At 39.4% G+C, this 23,124-nt stretch overlaps 1 protein-coding gene and 1 long non-coding RNA gene across 2 annotated transcripts in view; both read right to left on the minus strand.

Annotated features, from left to right (window-relative positions):
- JAZF1 (JAZF zinc finger 1) overlaps nucleotides 1–23,124 on the minus strand; it is a 213,177-nt gene that overhangs the window by 145,738 nt on the left and 44,315 nt on the right. The gene's annotated exons all lie outside the window — the stretch shown is intronic.
- On the minus strand, nucleotides 18,022–20,270 carry LOC142157676 (uncharacterized). The gene is made up of 3 exons (XR_012692562.1): nucleotides 20,145–20,270; nucleotides 19,856–19,916; nucleotides 18,022–19,062 (listed from the first exon to the last, which is right to left on the minus strand). It is a non-coding gene; the product is annotated as an uncharacterized LOC142157676 (long non-coding RNA).

A 23,124-nucleotide genomic window follows, 5' to 3' on the forward strand; every position in this document is an offset into this window, starting at 1 on the left:
TGAGCTGCAGCAATAAGGTAAGTGTGAATGAAAGATGGCTCTGCTATTTGTGTGAGAAACAGGGGAGGGGGGCCTGCTATACTGTGTGAGAGAGAGGGGAGGGGGGCCTGCTATACTGTGTGAGAGAGAGGGGAGGGGGGCCTGCTATACTGTGTGAGAGACAGGGGAGGGGGGCCTGCTATACTGTGTGAGAGACAGGGGAGGGGGGCCTGCTATTTGTGTGAGAGACAGGGGAGGGGGGGCCTGCTATTTGTGTGAGTGACAGGGGAGGGGGGCCCTGCTATACTGTGTGAGAGACAGGGGAGGGAGGGGGGGGGCTGCTATTTGTGTGAGTGACAGGGGAGGGGGGCCTGCTATACTGTGTGAGAGACAGGGGAGGGGGGGCCACTATATTGTGTGAATGAAAGGAGTGTGGGCTGCTATAATGAGGGAATGTTTTTTTTTTTATATAATGTGTGATATGAGGGAAAGGAGTGGGGTTGCCTTAATAGTACATGGGTAGGAGATAGGCTATTAATTTAATGGTGGAGTTTAGGTGGGGGCTAATTATTTAATGGGTGCTATTTTATTTGTGGGGTGATGGTGGGGCAATTTAATTTATTGGTGGGCTATTTAATTTCAGAGTGGGGCCTATTAAATTAAGATGGGGTGACAGGACCTTTAATTTTATCCTGGGGTGGTTTAGGTGCTATTAATTGAATGTGGGGCTGAGTTTGAGGAGCACGAGGTCTATTTATTAAATGTGAATATGAATTATTTAATGGCAGTGACTGTTGTGGTAAATAGGTATATTTATTATACGTAAATGATATTCATTTATTGCTGGGGCTGTTTGGAGGGAGGGAAATAGGTTTATTTATTAAGTGAGAATACTCTATCTTTAATGTTGGGGCTGGAGGAAGGCCTAAGTATTAATTGTGGGTGCTATAGATTTTACGCCGGGGCTAGTTGGAATTTTCTAAATGTACCCATTTTTTTTCAAAATAGGGCACCCAACATTCCGGGATCCAGACAAGTCGCAACTTAAGAAACCAGCAGCCACAGGTGGTGACAAGAACAGGTAGGACAGTCTGTCAAATTTTCTGATTCTAGTGGGACAATCCAGATTTTTGGTGACTGTTCTACCCAATCTAAGGGGGAGGTCAAGACTGCGTACTCTTTATATACACACTGCATTCTTTATATACTACACTATGATGCTAGCTGTCCTTCATGGGCTGACCACTCCCCCCTCTAGTGTCAGGCCCCGCCTCTATGATGCTGGCCACACCCCCTCTGGTGGGCCCCTAGCTTTGCAGTCCCCCGGTGGGCCCCTAGCTTTGCAGTCCCCCGGTGGGCCCTTCATGCCCCAGTCCGACACTGAGAGGGGGTATAGTCACTCATATATATAGTACCAGCCAATAGGTAAGGTTTAACCTGGGTCGGTGGAAATGTGATCTTCCACTTTATTGGCTCTTGCAGTTATTTAGCTGACTGCCCTGCTCTCGCCGCCCCCACCTCATTTGGTTTGCTGACAATTATAAATAAACTGTGACCTTCTTCCAAGTTGGTGTCCGTGTCATTATTTAATGGTTTAAAGTGTCAAGTTATGCAGAGTTTAAGTGAGAAGTAGTTTGGGTGCATGAAAGGAGGAATCAACACTATGCATTTTAAAAAAGTATTATGATGTGAGTGAACTTTTCAATATTCCTCTGTATTATGATAAATCACAAATACAGACACTGCAGGGGACAAAAAACTTTATCTGCACATTCAGTTGGTCATGTTTGTTATTTGATATGTCAGGCTGGGACCACACAACTGTTACATAAGACATGATCTGTCAGCCTGGTAGATCAGGTCAACCAATGACCTCCCTAATGTGTGTGTGAGGTCGTCAGCTGACCCGGAAGTGAAAGGGAGGCGCAGAGTGGCCAAATGCATTGTGTGATCTGGTCACTTGTCACAGCACCTGAATGATCAGATTTTGCACAATCCGGCCACCCACGTATGTGCACTGTGTGAGGACAGTATTTTAAAAGGCTTTTTTGACAGACTGACAATAAGAAAATAAATCTTAAGTCACACAGAACTAACTACAATGTAGAAGAAGGGTTAAAAGATGACATCACCAAAGGAAAACTTGTCACCTTGGGGCTACAAAATGTTTAATTAAATAACACTTTGTCATACTTAGTAATAACACTCTGTCATATTCTTATCCCTATAATTACCACTTTTGTTCAGATGTGTGTCTACATGCTTATATCAAGAGAGAAGAGTGACCGACTGCACATAAAGTATTTCTGCAAGGAGTGCCATAAACACTGTCTCTATAAAACTGAAAATACTTTTAAGCAGTAATTAACCTAACTAAAATAAACAAATACATTACATATCACACACTCACTTTCCCTACAATCCTGTTGGCTAAGTAAAGTAACGTAAAAAGTAAAACTTTGGGCCCACAGCGCAAATCCCATTTTGTAGTGTTACATGTTTATTTTTGTGCACACGTTTTTATGGGGAAGTACACAGATTTGAGGCCTAAGGTGGCAGCTCCTGCAATGATGAAATATTTTCCATCTTCTGAAGCAACTGAGTCGACTGGGGCATTTCTTGCCAAGTGCAAGCCAGGCATATGAATGTGCCTAGTTATGCACCCACATGCAAAAATTTATTTTGTGGCAATACAAATTACTTGACTTTATTTTTTTAAATGAAATTCAAGGGTGAAGAAGGCACATTTAGGGTGGGCATTCCCTGTTCAGCAGGGGTGCGTAAATCATAAATTTCTCCACACAAAGGACATCTTTTTACACATTCTCAGAGGTGGTAGAAAACAGGTCTTTTCAACACAATGCATTTTGCACCTATCTAACACCCCCCCCCCCCCCCCCCCCCAAAAAAAAAACATACAAAAGTGAAACATAAACACAGTCTCCATGTCACCTCACTCTTGATTAATTCAATAATAGAAATTAATGAAGCGGGTGGACCTAAAGTGTTAGTTGGCTGGACTTTAGAGTGATGTTTTCAGTTTTCTACCAGTTTATAGAGGTAGACTCTAACGCCAGAATAAAGATGTGCTGAGGGTATGCTCTTTGTTATGCTGGCTGTGGACTAGTAGGTGCATTTGAATAATAATTGATTATTTAAATGATGCTAATAAATTACAACAATTTATTAATCTGTCACTAGAGACGATACTATTCTTTAGTGATATCTTTTTTTTAATTCATATCTCCTAATAAGTACAACAATGAAGGTTATTGACTAATGTACTCAAGTGTGCAAGTCTGCACTAAAACCATTGTAACCAATCAGCTATTAGATTTTATGTGTACGTGTTAGACAATTAATGGTACTAGTAGTAAATAACCCTTAATAACTAGGAAATCATTGGAGTTAATTTGTGAACATTCTAAAATGTCAGAGCTAATAATTAATATCCACTAATAATTTAGTGGTTATTAATAGTTGTCAGGGTCTTGCTGCCTAGCACCAGCTGATGGGTAGGAAGCAAGCCTCCCTAAATACCGCTGCAGCAGGGAGAGACAATAAAAAGAAAACTTTCACTGCCCACTGCCGCCAGGGCCCTCTTAACAACATTTTGGGCCCCCGGGCAAAGCAGTGCACCGGGGCCCCTATATATATATATATATATATATATATATATATATATATAAATTAAAGTGATTATATATATATGGGCCCTGCAGCCCAGGGGGGCCCGTCGGAGGCAGCACAAAAAGAAAAAAAAAAAAAGAAAATACCTACCGTGCAGTCAGCTGGCGATCCGGCTCCCTCCATGGTCGCGCTCCGCAATGGATGTCGGGCGGGCGTGATGACGTTACGCCCGACATGCACTGCGAGCGCCGCACAGAGGAGGAGACCATGGAGGGAGCCGGATCGCCAGCTGACCGCAAGGTAAGTATTTTCTTCTTTTTTTTCAGGTTTTTTTTTTTTTTTGTGCTGCCTCCGACAGGCCCCCCTGGGCTGCAGGGCCCCCGGGCACCTGCCCATAGTGCCCAATGGGAAAGACGGCCCTGACTGCCGCACCCAGGACTTTTTTGTTACACAGATCCCATGTCCTCCATGGTGCTGTTGTGTGACACATTCAGAACTGCAATTTAGAAAAAGGAAACAGGAAAAAGCCTTGTAGAGAGGCTCATCTCTCTTCTACATCAGATTCTGAGGTGAAAGTTCAAGATCACAGAGCCACTCTTGTGTACATTTGCTCAGAGGGTTCACAGGGAGGAAGATACAAGGCTTTTGGTCAAAATGTTTTAATAAAACCTTGCCCAAGGGGGCTTTTTCAAGCGCATTTAACACCTGCCCTTGTACTGCCAATGGCAGGCAGTTAATTTCTGCCCATAACTGGTATACTTTTGGTGCCTGGAGGTAGCAGCACGAAGAGGAATTACTGCACCAGTTTCGCCCCCTTTGAGGAGAAGGGCCTGGCTGGTTCCTCTCACACTGTACACTAAGAATCTGAGGAGGTGACAAGCAAAGCAAACTTAACAAGATTCAAATGGTCATGGTGACTTTAACAGGTAAGACGCCAACAGCTAAATCATGTTACAACTTGGGCTACCTAACCTGTGGTTGCAGATTACCATAGACAAGCGGTTGCTATGGGTCAATCAGTCAGAGCTAAACCCTCCATTAAAACAGATTAAGCAGTTCCTTGCTGGACAATGTTAGTTCTGAACCAATGAAAAATAAAACTTGGTGACCTGTACTGATTGGAGTAGACACTTCTTCCCTATCAAAAAGATTAGTTCCTCGAATTGTGTCCTAGGGGCATGCTAAGAGTGACCCAATATATTCAAAGGGTCTCTATTTAGCTGTTCATGGAAAACAAAACAGTGATTTCTTATGTGAACAGGATGGGGGGCACTCTGTCTATATCTCTATCCAGGAAAGCACTGGAGATCTAGGATGGGACGGTTCAGCAAAACATTTTTCTGGATGACAACATCTTTACCTCAGGACACAACTAATAGGTAGTTATCTCACATGCAGATTTCCCTAGACAGGGTGGTGCTCAAAAACACTGTGGGCCTGATTCATCAAGACACGTATCTGCCGATGTTGACACAAAATCACTCTGCACATGTCCAGAACCAGAACATACGCCAGTAAACGCAGCCATGTCCGCTCTGTCTTCAAGCACAAAGGACACTTACTACAACCTACAATTACAAGGAGTGAACAGAGCAGGGAACTGGCATTTGGTTGTAGTCAATTTACAGTAAGGGTGTGTCAAACTCAGGCGCACAAAGCCATGTCTTAATCAAGCTCTGGGCACGCAAAGTTACTTGTTTTTCTGGCGTATTTCTTGCTCCAGCTACAGGGCTAGTCTGAGTCCTGGGTACTAGTGATGACAGTCTCGTAAGCATGCTATAACATGTGTTTGCAAAGGGAAGCAACTGCAAAAATCTATTTTATGTTCAGCAGAATTAAGAACATCCTTATAAATGTATATCACGGGAAAAAATAAATTAAAAAACAAAACTATTTTCTTTACTGTTTTATCATTAATGTCCATATTATTAACAGGTGACATTATTTGATTTTTTTCCTGTGCGTTAGGTATTGGAGGTATCCTGTAGTGTAGTAGAGCACAGCAGACATACACCCAAATTCATCAGCACATGTATCTTTAGATCCGTTCCCTGTTGAATTCAGGAGTACGCAGAGTCGATGTATGTGTGGTTTTAAACAAACGCATGTTTCATTCGGACTGGAGTCTGGATGAATCAGGCCCTATGTATCTAAAGATAGTACACTCTGTCAGAGGTCCAGAAGTAGACCTTGTCGCAAGTCATCTAATGTGCAGACCTCTTGCTTTGTTTCTATTATCTGCTTTAAGGAAGTGTGAACGTTGGATGTGATGTCTGAGGCAGATCTGAGGCATCCCTATTGCTTTCCCCCAGCAACCTGTTCCTGAAAGTCCTGCACAAGATCATAATGGAGCGAGCAACCAAAATAGTTCTTCTATACCAAGTTTTGCCAGACAGGGTTTGGTTTCCCTTAATCAGTCAACAGTGCAAGGGGACCAAACTTCCAGTCTGAATTTGTCCTGTATCACTGCATATATATATATATATTTCAATCAGTCCATTTTGGATTTGATCTGCTCCAGGATACTGAGCATGCTAGTCTGTTTGCGGTGTCTTGCATGTAAGCCTTAATCTTAATCTCACAATCCCTCCAAAAGGGGGAACCTCCCAACTATTGTGACCTGTCTGAAACCTTTCCAGACATTGAGGTCCTCCATTATTAGGGGGTTGAGAAGTCTGGATGAACTTGCTTTGTTCTAGGGAGAAAGGATTGCCACCTGGTAACAGGTTGTGTGCTCTCTGCATTAGGTGCAACAAAGGACCAGAACACGCAATTCAGCATTTTAGGACATCTACCAGCTTTACCATTTTATATTCTTCAAGGTTTCAGTGTTACGGTTTCCAGGGATAGTTGATTCTTTGCACTTCAGAATTCTGCTACCATTTACATTTTCAATTTGATAGTTGTGTAGTGGTGTCACTATGTGCCTTGTATCTTTATAAGTTATATTACAGTAAACATCAGTGGTTCCACATTTGTTCCCCACTCAGGAGCTTCCCCTTTATCCTTTATTTCCCTTCACTATGGGTGGATTGCATAAGTGAGTTTGCGAAAAATCTGTTGTCGGGGCAGTGAAAGTTTTAATTTCACTGTCTTTCCTTGCCACAATGGAATTTCCAGAGGCTTGCTATATAACCCATCACCTGTTGCTAGGTGGCAATCCTATTTCTCTAGGACAGTGACGGGCCACAGACGGCCCTTCTTGCCTTTACCTGCGTCCCCCAACTCCTTCCTGTTTTATAATCAGGTTTATATGTTATAGCTTGTAACCCTGTTGATATGTTATTACATATTGGCATCTCTTTCTTTGATTAAATGTATTGTTTTAAAGTATTACTGAGCTAAAGGGTAATGTGCAGCCCTTTTGAAGGTTAGAGGGATACACCATGCGGACCCCAAAGTGTTTCAGGTTGCCTATCACAGCCCTAGGAAAAGGCCAATAAGACAGTTGAAGCAAAATCACCCGCATCGTCTCATTGATTCTAATAAGTCAACTAATATTTTAATAAGGTTTATACACACTTTTCCGGAAAATGTCAATTTACAGAGGAAGGAAGTACAAATGAATACATAGGCAGTGCTTTGACTTGACAATGGGTGAGCAAAACTACATAATCAAGCAAATGTATTGGGGTACTGAGGTATAAAACCTTAGCATGCACTGTGCACAAAAGGGGATGCCACGGCACTAAACAAGACACTTGAATATGCAGGACGCCATTGTAAGTGGCCCTCAAACGCATTTAAAAAAAAAATCCTTTGCACAGATAAAATAAATTTTACCACCATGAACTGCACATAATCAAAAATGATCAAATACTAGTATTATGACTCTTAAAATGTTACCACAGAAGCAAATAATTTTTCACCTTACTGATTTACCACCAAGCAGTGATTTACAAGTGACACCCTTGGTTTGCAGAACCTGCATTCATTGGATGTGGTCCCTTGGTGACTTTAAATGTGTTCTAATTGCATTCTTTAGGGCAGCTGAAAGCTGACAGCTTCCGCTTCCCAGCTCATTATCAGAGCACATCAAGGACTCGTTCTACGAGACAAGCACCTGGTCTACATTTATTTCAACGGCCCAAAGCAAAATGGGAAGGTGCTTAATGTTCAACCACATTGGTGACATTTTTACGACATCCAAAGTTCAGGAACAAGTAAATGAATAGTTTGAAAGCAATACAAACAGAAAACTGTGACAATAAAAATTCAACATTCACATATCAATTTTAAAACATATACCACCCGTATAGCTGGTGCCGAAGCCAAAAGTTCAAGCAAAGATGCAAATTAAAAACAAAAATCAATCTCTACAGTTCTCACTCACTTCTTCAGCATTCTTATCAAATACATTTTTCTCTTCCCCTGCATAATTTATACCAGTTTCGATTGCAAGTAGAGCACCTCATAAAACTGGTTTACATCGTAAATGCATAGTGTAATCCACATATCAAAATTGTCACTGTTTGTTCACAGTTTAATGCTGATTAAAACTGGTGTAGCTCTGCAGTGCAATGTAAGATGCTGCTGCCAAAAGCAATGTCATATCCAAGCGATACAGGCAACCAGTAAATATATACCCTTAAGTGGCAGCTTTAAAAGCACCAGCAGTTCTCTTATTTATTTCAAATGCAAACTGAATGTATATGACCAACAGTGATCTCTATGCTTATATACCACATCTTTTATAGGAAGGTGGTTTAAAATCTAGTGACCTAATATAGAGTTGAATGTTGAATTTTGTGCCCTGTACGAGCAAATTCTGTCTGATTTGTATATGTCATACTTGCCAACTCTCCCGGAATGTCCAGAAGACTCCCTCATTTTGCGAGAGTCTCATGGACTCCCGGGAGAGTGTGGCAATCTCCCGGATCTGCCCACTCCACTAGGAAGTGCCCACTTCCCAGTGAAGTGGGCAGAATTAGGTCCCAAACGCCGCTATTCCCGGTGAATCGTGGCGTTTGCCCCCCCTCCCCCGCTGTCAAATGACGCGTTTGCGTCATGCTGTCACGGGGGGCGGGCCCAAAATGACGCGCATTTTGGAGGCCCGCCCCCCACCACGCACACCTCCCCCGCAGACTCCCGGATACCAACATTTCAGAGTTGGTAAGTATGGTGTATGGTGAGCTGTTCAAACAAAGCCCAACAATAGCATAGATAAATGGCTTGACGGTGTAAGTGGTAAATGCAAAAGTCATATTACCCTATATGTACACAATTGTTATATACAGAAAAAAGTATAGTGTCTTGACATGTTTTTTTAGATGTGAGTCCCATTTTTCCATATAAAATTAAAGAAGTACAAACAGCCCCACACTCATCCTTTGTCTCTTTATAAATTCAACAAGAATCATCTTTCAGACAGTAGGTTAAATGTAAATAACAAGTAAGTAATCAAAATGTAAGTTTGCAACTTGACATAATATAACTATGACACTGATGAATGATGTACTTTAAAAGCAGGAGGGGTTAATACGCAAACCGTCAGTCAGAAGCAGCTAGATAGTGCTGATTGTGTCATCATCATCACAAATCTATACACTAGGCCTCAGGCACCCCAAGGAAAGATACGCCTGCAAGACACGTATATGGGGATGCATCCCAGTTTAATTAAGGCGCACATTCTGGGTGGCTTGCTACACTTCCAAGTACATGTCCTTACTGTCCATAACTAACCATTGCAGTTCCCCCATTCTGACTCTCCAGAGGTAAGTCTAACAAATCTAATTATTGTCATTATAAGACAAATCTAATTATTGTCATATTTTGGTGCACATGCACACTAAGGAATTGCATATGTTTAGGGCAAAAAAGTGGACGCAAGTTAAATCTAAATCAGGCTGAAGGTTTGTTTTGATTTCATGTATTAACTAAAAAAAAGCTAATCCTGAACACTGTCAGATCCTCAAGTCCCAGTAACACAATGGTCAATTTACGGCCCACACATTGGGGGGCAAAAATGTAATCGTCTCTAATTACAGTTACACAATTCAAATAATTTAGCTGGTCGTTACAATAAAAGTTATCACACCACTTAAACATTTTGTGGACAAAGATACCATGAGCCTTATTCTAATAGTTTTTATTATTATAATTCATGTACTTTCTTTCTATAATTTTCTCCCCTTTCTAAAATATGTGTACCTTCTGTAACCTCTTTTGCTTTTTACAGGTTTTGGAGGAGTCATAGAGAATTGCAGAAGTCTTTTAAGAAATAACTCTCAATAATTTTACAGGATAATCATGATAAAAGGTCTGTCGACAACCCACCCACAACTCACCCAGATTCACCTAATCACAATCACATTGTCACGAACTCAGGTGCTCTGATAATCCAAGGCCATTTCAGGGATTGACAATTGTGACAATCCTGCCACACACACACACATGTATATATAACTGCCAACATTTATAGGCAAACCCCGCCAGACTGCCATAGCTCCTACAAATTTGGTCATGGCACCTAACTCGGGAGCCATGACTTGCGTGCATCAGACATCATTTGTTGTCCCTGCTGCGTCACATTACACTAAGAGGAAAAGGCTAGGTGTACACAGCAGTACAGAGCAGGGGGGAAACCTGGAATGTTTTATTTGTTGGGGTGGGGGGGTAAGTGCACTGGCCCCTTTTTTCACTTCTAGCAGTATTGGGCACACTAAATACATGCTCCTGTCACTGTTCAATTCAAGTAGTAAGAACATATATAGGAAGCCAAAAATACCCAGCCAGAGATCATCTACACAATTTCTATGTTCCATGATTTTAAGTGTTAAATGATTCCTTTGTCTTGCCTGTCAGCGTGTGACCTCGTGACTTATCCTGCTTAATCTGTTTTTCAGTATTGGCGGGATTGAAAAATGTCGGTGTGAATGTCCCTTAACATAAGTGCTAATCACTCCTTAAAAATAAATGGTGTACATAGTATAGCAGTTCATTGCTATCATGTATAGCAAGACAAGCACAAATGACTATAAGCCATGGGCTAAAATGAACAGTTAGCTCTGCTTCTAGTGAAAACTGAGTTACCAGGAGATAATTCTTTGTCTCTCAGGAGTTTACAGATAAGTTAAGGATTAACGGATGGTAACACAACACGGGCATAATGCTAAGGCCATAAAAGTTATGGATGATTGGGTTAAGGGTCATTTTAATGCAAAATGCATATATATCATAAAGTATTTAAGGCTTAGAATTAATTGTTCTGTAAAATGATTCTCATGAGCCTCATAAGTAAGATGCAACTGTGGAATCACTCCCTGGAAGGCAACAGAAATACATAACTAGACAATGACAATAATGTGAAGCTACAAATACAAACACATACACAAAAAATATAAGAATCTCAACTTCATTGTTAAAACACATCTTTGTTCTTGTTTAAAATCTGACCTGACAGCATAAATCAACATTTGCTGACCATGTAAGACTTAAAAAGCTACCTGTATATCACAATATAATTGGTATTTGTACCGAGTGCTGTGTATAACATATTTCCATTAAATAAAAATGAACTTGCACTTATCCACTGATATTAATACTAATATGTTAATTTGTAAAAACACACTTTTAATTACATTATACTCATTATTTGCCAATCAGATATTTTCTAACTCCTCCAAACAATGAGACACACATCAATGTCTTAACAGTGTCCAAAGTTTGGCAATTCTGAAAAGTATTACAGATGACAAGGGACATCCCAACTGGTTGCTACAAGTTGACAACTGAGGCACATTGAAGGGTAGATTTACTAAGCTGCGGGTTGAAAAAGTGGAGATGTTGCCTATGGAAACTAATCAGATTCTAATTATCATTTATTAAGTACATTCTACAAAATGACAGCTAGAATCTGATTGGTTGCTATAGACAACATCTCCACTTTTTAAAACCCGCAGTTTAGTAAATATACCCCTGAGAGTTGGACTTGTGTCATTTTTTGCTCACGTAAAATGCGCATTTCCGTATTTAGATCATTACCATTCCAGGTGTTTTATATCAAGTCACAGCTGTATATCTGCATTAGTTACTTACTTTTCCATTTGACTATTGTATAAAAGAAGATTACAGTTTCATACTTAAAGAGGTAAGCAACAGATGTGGAGGTGTTTGCATTTAATTGCATTTATATAAAAAATACGACTTTCACATTTATTAATAACTGTCAAGAAGACTATTCTCTATTTTGTATATGACACTTCACTACATTATTTATTATATTGTGCACAAATAGGGTATTGCGACTTTAGCATTTATCACTAAGACTGTCAAGCCACATCTCCACACTATCATGTGGCATAAGTATTCACACTTGTACGACTGATTGTACATCTGGCGCTACTGTTTTTGAGCTGAACACATCTTGGGCCTAAGTCATTAAGCAACGTAAGGCCAAAAAAGGAGTAAACGGTCTCCGGGACAAACCATGTTACAGTGCAAGGAGTGCAAATTAGTTTATTATTTTGCACATAAGTTAAATACTGGCTGTTTTGTCATCTGGCACACAAATACTTGATAGCTTTATTTTTACACTGAAATTTAAAGTTGATTTAGGACATGCCCTACCCCAAATACGTCTGTCCCCACATTTTAAATGTACCTTCCCCTCCAATGCTACATGGTTTTACCCAGGTGCAAAGTTACTCCTTTTCTATGCTTTGCTCTCCATAATGACTCAGGCCCCTTGAGATACATTCGACTCAACATATACATATAGGTACACAATTTTATTGTTCAGTGCTCAGATGCATCCAACTCTAAATGAGCCCCAAAGGATGAAATCCCTGTCTTCATTTTTATGTTTGCAGATTAGAGGATAAGAAATCAAAGACTTACCTATGTGGGTAGACCAAAAGACAACGCAAAATAAGAATGCAAGGACATTTCAGAAACAGTAAAAATGGTTTAACTACTCATAGGGGGAGATTCAAGTCTGTGTGATGTGTCTCCAGAGTGTCCACAAAGACACATTGCGCTGATGCACTAGCTGGAAACTCCACTCATTATTCTGTGCACCCATAGAGGTGGGAGGGAAAATGAGCGGATATTCTCTACCGCAATGGTCAGCATTGTGCGCAGCCGGACATCGTGGTGGTGTTTCTGGCGGGACATTGCCGGTAACTTGAATCCCCCCCACCGTGTTTCAAGACATTTTATGCCTCAAAGCGGTAAACATATAGTGAGTTTCAGATTTTAAAGGACATGATACATCAAGCTGGTTTAAAATAGAATCCTACTGGATTTACAAATTGAACATTTACCGATTGGTCTTAATGTATCAATTGATATAGTTATAATTTTTTTTCAATCAAGATTATTTTTGCATCAATAATTTTTATTGAAAGTTTTTCAAAAGTATATGGGGGTACAGAAAGAAGAGTCAAAACAAAAGGAAATACATGGGGGGCCCTATACAGGGGGGAAGGAGTCACTCAAGTGAAACAACGCTATAATATCAACAGTATTTATACAGAAAAATAAGAACAACAAGTGCACAGCAAGGCTTATTGTGCTACATTACGACAGTCTGAAAATATTCATAACAGGAGTGCAGGGGGGTGTATCATGTTCACTGGTCTGGGGAGGTTCTATGAGGGCCGCCGGAGAAGGGGGTGGTGAGGAAACAAGGGCGTCTCGAGTTGCACCAGGGTCGTCTGTAACATATTCATGATATCTAAATCATCTCATAATTGGTGCTGATCCAGATGTGGAACAGGGTATGTCTATTGTCTCCATCTCAAACCTATATTGAATCTTATTAATAATATTTTTATTGAGTTTCATTGGTTTATATGACCTTCGCATGTATATGTTACTATATCCTGGTTATATTTGTATTATTGGATAGTGGTACAAGTATTATTTTTTTCCTAAATGTAACTATTCACCAAGGTGAATTTTTGTAAACTATTCGGTAAAGAGACAATACAAGTAGGACAGGAATTATGTTTTTGACCCCATTAGTGGGGGGAAGGGGGTGAAGGCTTTGTACTATTAAAAGATCCCATTAGGGTTCCCCACAGATTGGTGTTGTCCCCAACATGTTGGGAATGGGCATGTGTGACTACCATGAGGGCCGGTTATATTATATGGAGGAGGAAGGCTCCATCAAGTAGAGCCCTGCATGGAAGATTCCCACCTTCAGGGGTACCCCTACAGTGAATAACATTAACACCACGTGAAAGCAGTATAAGGAGGATGGAGAAACCTTTTACCACACACTCTCATACAGATAGCCACCTGAGAAGGTCTTCCATAGTGAGGGAGGGTGGGCTGCACTCCGCAACGTGACTATGTGGGAGAGTTGCCTGTGATATTGAGGCTGAATGGGACAGATGAAAAGCCCCCAGTTGGAAAGTCACCTTAGAACTGCTCTGATAGCAAGGTGGAGTCACTGTATAGAGGCTAAGGTGCTGGGAATGACAAGTCCCTGAAAAATTGTGAGGATGCATCTGCAGTTGAGAAACCTGTGCATGCCTGTGGAATGCCCAGCAGCAGTAGTAGCTGTGGCTGGTGTGTGATATCTGCTAGAAGTTTGTGCAGGTGGAGTCTGGTATTTACACTAGTATATATGTTTGCCCATACTCACCAGCTATCCAGGGTAACAAGGACAGCATGTAACTCCAGTTTAGGCCACCAGGGGGACCCTTCACAAGGCCACATCACAGGCTGTGATGTCACTTCCGGTTAAGTGCCACAGTGCACTGAGCAGCTACATAACTTTACTAAATGAATGAGAACCACTGCCAGATAAGAGACTGTAATATTTTATATTTTGTATCTTTAATCTACATCAAATCAAGTGTTTGTGTTTACACATCAACAGATTACTCACCGTTTCGGTGTTTTTCTTGTTTACAGGAGTGCATATCGGTAATACACTTCACTAAGGACCATTGATTACATTGCTGACACACAGTGACCAAGAAGTCTAAACCACAAATCTGATTTTCTTCCAGTTAAGCACCATTATTATTATTTATAACTACGCCGTTTTAATCTGTTGGTTTAATCTTGTTGCCAAAGTTTACTACACTGTCTTCACTATCCCTATGTGCCTTTTTCTATATATACTCAGATGCTCAAGATAGAGGTTAACTTTGACTGGATCTTTTGTATGCTACTTCTAATTATTTAAAACAAAATTGTCAATAGCGCAAAAAACTGCACACTGATCGCCAGCAGTAAAATATAAAGTGAAAAAACCTTAATGTATTTTTTTTGTTATTTGCACTGAGAATGATAAAATACATAGTGTTTATCAATCTCAATCACAAATCACACAAGATGACTTCCATTATGACACCCATGTAGCGCTTCCAGAGTTCATTTTAATCTAAGAAATCTCCAGCCATCCCTTGTAAAGAGTAAAACTTAATAACTAATCCCGAAAAAAAGCCAGCACGCCCTATATGTCTCCGAGCATTTATGAGAACACCCACATAATACCACCCTTGATGATTGTAGGTTGATATGCACTTTATTGACAGTTTCAGGCAGCAATGCTCAAGTGCCAAAATATGACTTTCCACTTTGACACTTATATGTAGTGTGTCTTTGTTCGAAAATTTAATAAATCTGAAGGTAAACAGGGAATAGGACTCATTCCTGTTAGTTATAAGACATGTAATATATGTAACATTCTGTGAACCAACAAGCCCATGCTGCTGCTAACGGTTAAAGAATTTTTCCTGCCTAGCACTATCGCTTTGGCTGCCTGGTCTTTAGGACCTGTCTTTTTATGGTGTGTTGTATCTGCCTTAAGGGGCAAATCCTGCTTAGAGCAAACTTCAGTGACAGAACCCCACCACCACCATTGTTATATTAAACAGCTGCCTAGCAATGCTGATTTTATGGGATCTGGAAAGCCAAGAAGGCCTGTTATCAGGCCAAATGTTCAAGTGCTGCCTTGAGCCAATTAAATAGACGTGCAAGATGACTTCTAAATGGCCGCTTTCAAGCTACTCACCCAACCAAGCAGCCTGTGAGCCGGATACCTTCAAGTGCTTTTGTACTGCTTGTGCTAATTGTTATTTCCACCCTTTTATTGAGACACAGTGAAACTTCAATGACATTGCCCATGTAAAGCCTGTCTGTGGTTCTCTAAGCCTGAATTCACATTCTGAAGTGGAATGTTTGAAATCCAATCATTGGCACAGTTCCATATGTATGGTTCTTTTATTTCCCATCTGCACGCTTACAGCAGGATGGTAAAGTTTGCAGAACATATTCAGTGATTCTCTATTGATTCTGATAATTCCTGTGATTTTATTATAATGCATTCCGAAATGAAAACTAGTATGGAAACTCATAAACTGAGGTGTAGGCGGATAGCCGTGAAAATATGGTCTTTTCCTGGAGGGTGGTCACAACACCTGTCATCAGGTAATTTAATAATAAACTTTACAGTCAACTTTTTAATAACTGTTCTGTAGCAATAAATCCTCTTATTCAGCCCAAGAGCAATGATCTACTGTATTTTGTCAAACACCTTTGCAGACAGTATTTACGTATATTTACACCAGTAAAAAAAACATGCTATGTATTTTTCCAGTTGCCTTATCCTCATGTGCTACTTCAATCACTCATTTTTACCCTTTCAGTTTTCTCATTTTCACTTTTTAATATCACTAGCGACAGTCTCCCGGCTGTTGCCTGTGGCAATGGAACACCAAATTATGAAGTAGATAATGATTTGTCTTAGTAACTTTTTTGTACCAAAGACAAGGGGCAGGACCGTAACTAGGGCTGTGCGACAGGGCAGATTGCCCAGGGTATTAATTTAACACTTGTCTGTGATGAGGCTAAGAACAGTTGTGAGAAGCGTGGACTTAATGTAACAATAATGAGGGGTAAGAGCTCAGCTCTATAATTGAAAGTGGTTGGATTTACCAGTTAAGGTTTGTGCTCTGAGTACAGGGGAAGATATGGCGTGGGAGATATATCTTCACATGGGTAATTAATTGTCATGTATGTTTATATCTATGTCAGTGGTCTGTTTGTATATCTGTGCTAGTGCACCATGTGTACAATGAAAAGTGAGGTTACTAATTAAACAGGAAGTTACTCCTTTGCAGAGCAGATACTGACTAGTTGGACACACTGTGAGGCAAATCATCCCCTGTGCTAATGTAATAAATAATGTAATTTTCTGTATAATTATCATTTGTTTGCATTTAGTAGTATCACTTGTTGCATTTCATGTATATGATAAATTATGAGCTTTTTCACCAACTACTTACTGTATGTTGCCTCCACAGTGTTTCACAGGTGGTGGGAACTGTGGGCTACTGAATTAATTAATATGTCTGATAAACCTTGGAGCCAGTCTAAAATTTTAGTAAATCAGAGTAAAGAGGAATCCATAAAGATGGAGCATAAATTGTAAATAAATAAGGTAACAGGTCCAGTCAGCTGCACCACACTCACAGGGATAATTATGGGGAATGTGACCGATTGCCCCTATCATCATGCACTGGATTTCACCTTTGTTATTAATCAGCTGTAGTAAGACTATCCCCGCATAATAGTCCAAATTATGCATCATGACTTCTCTGCTAATAGGATCTGTCTAGCTGTAAGGCTCCCATCTGTTCCCTATTTTCCCTGGACAGCCTCATTGTTTTTCCACCCAAAATACTTAAAAGTGTGTCACCACTGAAAAATATTTTTTGACTATATATTGTGTGAGTGTTTGTGTGTGTGTGTGTGTGTGTTTGTGTGTGTGTGTGTATGAGTGTTTGTGTGTGTGTGTTTCTGAGGGACGGGGCGCAGGAGCTTTGGGTGGCTGTAATTTCTTCAAGGACTGTATAAAATATGGAGAAAATATTACCAGTTTCATAAACATTTCCAGCATTATAGAGACATTTATACCTTATCCGCTTGGTAAGGCAGAGAGTTTTATATCATTTTCCTGGGCATACTTTAGTTGTAATGTTTGACTGTAAAGATAATCTAAAAACATAAGCGACAGCGAGGAATGAAATCTACACTATAAAAATCCAGCATTTGACCCTCCAGACAAATACACAACACCCAGACTTCCTGACTCTTACTATACAAATCCCACACAAATATAATGTCACAATATACTACAGTAATATAGTAGCAAATGAAAAAAGTTGTAAAAAGTTGGGAAATATATAAACATCACATCACATAATCCTGTAAAAATATGTCTGTCAAAAGCTAAATTTATTACACCTCCCAATAGTCCAATTTGTCATGGGACAGATAGATAGATAGATAGATAGATAGATAGATAGAAAGATAGATAGATAGATAGATAGATAGATAGATAGATAGATAGATAGATAATATCAATAAATAAATACATTGCTAAATTGATGGATATTGGATAACTAGATAGATGGTTATTGGATAGATAGATAGATAGATAGATAGATAGATAGATAGATAGATAGATAGATAATCGCAAATTGCAAGTTAAAATTTAATTACCCAGACAAGCAAATTAACAAGTTGGATGCTGATGGAGCCTAAGATATGCTTAAAACACAAGAGGATACATTGTCCTTAGAAACATAATGTCACTAAAAGAAGAAATTGGACTCCTAGGATTTATGAGCTTGGTAAAAGTCTGTAACCATTAATCACTGGAATTGTATTGACAGCCTCAAAGTTTGAGGTCGTGCAAAATTAATGCATAAGGTTTTTCACACCATTGATCCAGCAAGGGAATTTGCAGAAGTTTTTTTTATGGTCTAGGCTTTGACATCTTTACAGGAACCTTATATTAAACCAGTACTTTTGCATTAACAGAGCTTTTTTTTTTGCGATTATACAAACAGATCCTACAGACATCAGCTTTGCCCACCTTCACAGGAACAAGCTTTATAATTACCCATTACAAATATTGCTAGGTAGTTCAGTTAATCCGTGTTTAGATAGTTCCATGTACTGATTCATGCCTCCCAGAACATCTAGCCACTAAATTACATTTAAGCTCTCCTAAATAAAACAATCTGACATGTCAGCACCTTGCTCTTTATGATATCGCACCATTCCAATAATTCTGGTTTACAAGAAAGTTCCGATTATGCTTTAATAAGTGCTGTTGGTGGCTAAACTTCAGGCCTTTGAGTAATGACTTGGTCGAATGCAATTAGAACAGCCAGGTGCAGCTGGCCTCTGCACCAATAAAAAACTTCTGACAGTTTACAACTTCCGTTTCAGTTTTTGGGGTACATATCATTCTGCCCAAATTACAGAGGAAATTGTTTCCGTGTTTTGAGCTGTTGGGCGTTCTAACCATTAACGCTGTCTCTCAGTATCTTCCCTTCCTGGAATGGCAGTCTGTGCAAACTGTCTGAACAGTGGTATCATTAACTGTTCCTTGTTTGGAGGCTTTTCCTTTTTTTGTAAGACTGATGGGCAGTAATTTATTTTAATACATGTTCTAATTACAATTAAATGTGCATGGTACTAATTCTGGAACGACAGAACAAAACAGAATTCGAGATTTACACCCCTTTCATTTATGAAGAAGCAGAAAGTGCTTATTAAATAAAAAGGCTCATCATTGCAATGTCAAAAATAAAAACCAGTACTTAACACCATTTCATAAAAAGGCAAAGGTATAAAAAGTCATAAAAAAAATCAGACTTATTTAATAAAGTGACTTTAAAGATAGAATGTAAATAGATGATACAAATGTATTTGTACACTTTAGAAACACTAAGATTTATTTAATAATATGGAGCTATATGCACAAATGTGTTATAAATCCATAGCAACCAGAAATTTGCTTCATTCAGCAAATTACAGCTTAAATTGTGGTTAGCAGCACACTTATACACATTGCATCATGTTATTAAATAAGCCCCATGATCAAACTGCAAAATGTTGCTAAACTGTAGTCACTAAAATGTTTGTATAAATTAATATTACAGTATGTAAACATATGTGTAGATAGATCACAATTATAAGAAGTGTCTAGCAATAAAATATTTTTATAAAAAAAAAAAACGTTTGTGGTTTTGACAGGTTATTCATTTTTTGTTGCAGGTGAACATACATTATTATGGTAAGGGTTATTGCTATATAAAATTATTTTCTTATACAAGTTCATCTCTAGATGAACTTGAGAAAACAATCAGGAAAAACCTATTGAGAATTTCATAAAGTTTTTTGTATTTTGTTTTGGTATTTTTTTTAAGATACATTGATTAGGTAGGTTATACGATTTAAAACCTCCCAACTTAGACATAAAATTAAAACTTACAAATCTGACAATAACTTTATCACCTGCAGCAGACTGGACAGTTCCCTGCACTTGTTTGCATCTGTAAACAAGAAAGGTTCTTTCATCGCATTTGAAACCATTAAAAGTGGCACATGTTGAGATATCGCATTACTTTTTTTGATATCATAATCACAGGCATTTTTGCAAGGTTATTTAATCCAGCCTGGAAATTGATTTTTCTGTGTAAAGGCTTGCAAAACCCCATGTGAAATCTAAATGTTAAGAAACATACATAATTAAAATCCAGACGAAAGCCCCGTGCACTTACCGGCAGTAAAGAAAACATTAGCATTTTCTGCCTCTGCTTTTAATAACCAATTCATTTGACAAAGCTCTTTTTTTCTGATCGCCTTGAAGACTGCCGTAAAAAGTAGATCTGACACCGTTTGGCGATTTTAAGCATCTCAAAAAAAAGAGAGGAGATCAATATGTGCTATATCTCTCAATGATCCACTTATCATAACGTTTTCCTAATAGCATATTTATCTAGCAAGCCATAAATATCAAACCCTTTTAGCTACATGCCAGCACAGTAGAAGTGGCTTTGTGAGCACTATATAGCCAGTATTCCAGGAGAGTTTTCATGGAATGCTAAGTATAGGCTTTGTTTAGAATCAAAACATTCCACTCATTTATGGTTCCAACAGAACCAGCAGTGGTCCTAGATATGTAATTGTGTAGTGTTATGCGAGCTTCCCCTACAGGCTGCACAAGAAAGGGCCGCTGCTAAATTACCAAAAAAAACACTGGAATATGCGTGCAAGGAATGTGTGTGCGCACTACGGAAGAGCTTAGGAATTTTCTCAGCATGGCTAATGTATGTATTGCTCAAAGAGGGACAAATGTGTGAAAAGGAAAAGATTTCCTATGGATTTTGGAGGGTTGTTTCTTTTAATATTTAACCCTTATTTGGCTGAAGCACATCTATGCATTAAAACAGGTGATGGATTGTAACAGACAGAGGTTCATAGTATTGAAACTAGACAGGAAAGTCATTTTGTGGCGGGGGCTCGGCTATAAACAGAGTACATGAAAAGCAATATAACCTGTAGTAATAAGGAAAGCAGGCTGCAGTATCAGCACATTAGCAGGTGTTTGAGACCACAGACTGGTTTAACACACCTGCATTGGAGACTTGAACGGGTTCCTGAATGTACTCAGTCATTGCCATGTTCTGTAAGATGCAAGCTTTTCTTGCTTCCCAATATTGATGGGAAATGATTGGACCTCTTCTCCTACAAAGCCTTCACCCCCATGACATTTGTGATGGAGCATTTTGGTAGACCTTATTCTACCTGTCTAACATGGGCATTAGAATGGAATCAACCACTAGGACCATCCACATTTATTTCAACAATTCTTAGAGTTAACTATATAGAATAAGAATATTTATTAAATGGTTGCTTAGTGATGGATGATTTTATAAAGTAAAACATTTCATTGCATTAAACTTTAAGAAAATAAAGTTCACGTAATATGAGGCTTCCTGGCATCTGTGTCCAATCATTGTACATCTTCCACTTACATCTTGTTCCAGGAAGTATTATCACTTCTTCATCTGTACTGCGAGATTCAGCTATACTTAGATTTTCTGACATACTACATCAGTCTAGATATCCTTCTACAGATAAATTATCTAAAACAGAACTAGTGTTATTCTCTCCCAAACAATTTCATTTATCTCCATTATCATCAACACCAGTCTCTTTCTTTGCTCAGTTTGCCTTTAAATGCTCTTTATTTCTCATACCAAATCACTAAGCACTTTACTTAAAAAAAAACCTGTGAAATATACGCCTCACACATCAAATATTGTCACCCCAAGCCCCGCATTCCCAAATGTCAAAGGGGGGATCAGTAGTCAGCGCTCTATTTGCTGGACACTCTAACAGCGGCAAGTAATGGGAACTATTTGCTATATGGGAGGCTGTCATAAGGGATGGGGGTGGACTTCTATCTTTATCTTTTTATTCACCAATTACACCAGGCCTGTCAGTCCTCTAGCTATCAGACTAGGTATGGCTTTCAAGATTTATTTGCAGTTCCTGTCTGGGTGTATTATATGACTTTTTTATATTAGTTTGTTGCATGATTATTTAATGGGACCCATGCCCTCGAGTGCAGAACATAAGTGGCCTTATTCATTAAGGCACAAAAATGAACGCATTGTGCGCTTTAAGTTTTAAAACACACGCAAACTAGCCATACGCATGTCCTTATTCAGCTAGAAGAGGATCTGAAGAAACATCTCTTGTTGAATACAGCTGTAGGCACACCCTGCATACACGGCACTTACCATAATGAGACAGACACAATACAAGATCTGTACATTACATATGTGGAATATAAAGTCCCAGCAGAACACACAAAAAATAAAAGTAATTATTATCGCCTGTTAATAATATAGTCACTAATGAAAAACCAGTAACAAAGGTTTTTGGGTTTTTTTGCAATGAGATACATTTATCAGGATGCCTACTGTACATAAAATTCATTTTACAGTTGGTCCTGATTGCAAACACATGTTCTACCATGCTTAAGCGTCCGTCATAATCAGGGCCGGATTAAGGGAATGGGAGCCCCTGAGCTAAGGGTACTGTGAGCCCCCCCTCCCCCGATATATAATATAGGAACTTACCTGGTCTTCTTCTCTTGCTGAAGCCTGCCGGCTCCTCTTCTTTGTTCTTGTCCTGCTGTTTATGCCGGCGCGGTGGGCAGTGCACTGCTTAGTGTGGAGATCTCGCGAGACTATGAGTCATAGTCATAGTCATAGACTGCTAGATGCGTTTGACTAGAATGAACAGGAGGTCTCCCCCGACCCGATCGCCGGCAATATTACATAAAAATCTTTCTTAGGGCCCCCCAGCTGCCCAACACCCCTGGGCTATAGCCCAGAAAGACCATTAGGTTAATCCGGCTCTGGTCATAACTAATGATTATCACTTACACCTGACCTGTAGCCGGTGCAAGTGATACTTCAGAAAAACACGTACATTAGAGATGCCCAAAGCTTGAATCATGCGCATTGCAATTTAACGCAAAATATTGGTATTTGCGTTTTTTAATGAAACAGGCCCAAGGTGTTCAGATAATTAAGATATTAAATACACAGCTTAATGTTATCTGTACAGAATAATTAAAACTTCCAGCCTGAATTTAGGCAGCAGGTGTACATAGGTAAATGACCATGCCCTGATGCTTAATGAGCTGCAGTCTTGCAAACTGTACTGTGTAACTAAACTGAAGTA

Source organism: Mixophyes fleayi, chromosome 5 (assembly GCF_038048845.1).
Source record: "Mixophyes fleayi isolate aMixFle1 chromosome 5, aMixFle1.hap1, whole genome shotgun sequence".
Classification (NCBI taxonomy): domain Eukaryota; kingdom Metazoa; phylum Chordata; class Amphibia; order Anura; family Limnodynastidae; genus Mixophyes; species Mixophyes fleayi.